This window comes from Poecilia reticulata, linkage group LG21, assembly GCF_000633615.1.
Source record: "Poecilia reticulata strain Guanapo linkage group LG21, Guppy_female_1.0+MT, whole genome shotgun sequence".
Lineage (NCBI taxonomy): Eukaryota > Metazoa > Chordata > Actinopteri > Cyprinodontiformes > Poeciliidae > Poecilia > Poecilia reticulata.
In genome coordinates, this window is record NC_024351.1 from 19,353,599 (window position 1) to 19,356,041 (window position 2,443).

Consider the following 2,443-nt stretch of genomic DNA (forward strand, 5'->3'; position numbering starts at 1 on the left):
CCTACCCCCGCCCCCAACTGCACGCACCCCTGTTCTTCTTTGCTATAGTTGCATAGCAACAGAGGAGCTGCTGGCTCCAGTTGTGTTGTGGTGGGAGCGTGCTGCACAGTGGCTCAAGATTAAGCTGGTCTCTCCGCTTCAATTATGAATGGGCTTCCACCGCCACACGACTCCGAAATGGCACCACTTAGACTGATAAGGCATTGAGGAACTCTTCTTCGGTACTCCTAACTGTTTCTTTCCCCCCCTCCACACACATACACACACACACTTCTCTCCCCGAGGTGGAGGTGGGCAAGACTTTAATCGCAATGTATTGAACTTAAACGATTAGAGGAGGTAAATGAATAATTAACTGGGAAGAGGAGCGCCGGTTATGATAAGACCCTTGTTGATGGGGAATATGCGAGGTTAATGATTGGGGTCAGGCTGGAGAGCAAATTAAAGAGTTCTCAAGTCTCACAAAGGCGGGCCCCCGGTAGCCGGGAGCCGCCGTGCAAGTGTGGGAAGCAAGGCCTGCTGCTTTCTCGTGGCTAGTGCTCGACTATATTTAACTTAAGATTCGGAGTGGAAAACGATGAAATGAGACCCAATATGCACTGGTCTTCGGTCAGCTCAATAGATTTACCCTCGAGTAGTCGAAGTGTGGCGGAATATGCAGTGCTTAAAAAAATTAAATGAAAATATTCACGCCCATGTGACATTTTGTCATGATACAATCACAAACTTGTTACTTTATTGGGATTTAATGTGACTGAACAATAATATGTAGGAAAATGAGATGAAATTTATTTTAGTTACTTATTTTAAAGTGCAGTTCAAGTGGGAGAAGCTGCTGACTTGACCACTATTGTCTGTGCAGATCAGATTTTAAGTTTTGGTTTCAGTTTTCCACATGCTACGTAGGAGACGCAGCAAACACGTTAAGAACTGATAGAAAAAGAAAACAAGATGCAGAACAGTATGTGTGATAGAAAGCTGGCGTTACCCTAACGACAAGTTTCAGCTGGTGAAACACGGTGGTGGCAGCATCATGCTGTGTGTGTTTGCTTTTTTTTGGCAAGGAAAATCTCTTGGAATTTGAAAACTGGCGTTCCCGGACACTCTGCACTCAGTCTGACAAAACTCGAACTTATCTTAAAAAGAAGGGCGGCCAAAAGATTCGGTTTATAGATGTGCAAAGGCAAGCCACACTTTTCAGAATCAGAGTTTTTTTTTTTTTTTTTTTTTTTAATCTTTTTGTGAAATTAAAAAAAACATCTATGTATGATCTTCCCACCACTTCACGGTCACAAACTTCTTTGTTTTGGTTTGTTACGTTAGTAAAGATAAAGTTTGTGGTTGCAATATGAGCAAATGTGAAGAAAAAAAAAATCTAAGGGTTTAATACTTTTATGTGCCACTGCAAACTTTCAGATTTCTTACTTTTATTTAGTTGAGTTTAGAAATAGTTTATCTCAAAAGAAAATCAAATGTTGTAACTCATACGATCCAGTGAGCAGGTAGCAGTCAGTCTTCCAACAAATTTGAAGACGCCTCTGACTTTGAGGACCCCGTTGCTGTGCCACCTTGTTGCCACGGTTACACATCACAACAACTGTCTGAAGACACAAAAGTAAGAGCAATAATCTTTCCATCTGCACAGCATCCAAAACAAGAGGAAATACTCGTCCAATGATAATAAATCACCATCCAATGAGAAATAAACAGCCGAGCGTCTCTGCAACTTGTATTTTTTTATTATTGCAACCAACTGGAAGACAATACATCACATAAACATCATCGTAGTTTCTCAGAAAATGGAAAACAAAACAACAAAGAAAACAAAAACGACATTTATATATTTTTTGCCACGGTATTGGACAACGTTGATATTTACATGTAGTGATGAAGTAGGTCTTGAAATCATTCTTTGGCAACATGATTGCACAATAAGGAGAGAACCGAACACTTACTGAGATAAAAACAAACCAAAAAAAGAAAATAAAAATAGGAACCAACACCCGGGTGCACTCCGAATCACATCTCGCAGATCATTGACAGCTTCGACTTTTGACATCTCGAACCTATGGCTTTCCAAGATTCAGCTCTGCAGAAACAATGGCAGTATTCTAAGGAATTTTGAATGAGAATAATAATAATAATAATAACAACAGGGATTAAAAACTATAAAAAAACAACAAAAAAAAGTTGGCAAAAGCCGTTCATTTCTTTATGAATGGGTTTTGTTCGGCAGGTGTGAAAAATTAAAATCACTCGTCTCGAGCGCTTTTTCAGGCAGTGGAACGAAATTAATTTGAGGTTTTTCCAGGACGCTAAAAGCCAGATTTCATCTTTACGGCAAACTACAAGGGGAGTCGCACTATAAAAAAAAAAACAAGCGTCTGTTAAACCAGCTCTTTTTTTTTTTTTTAACTCGTCAATGCAAGCGTGTGTGTGTGTG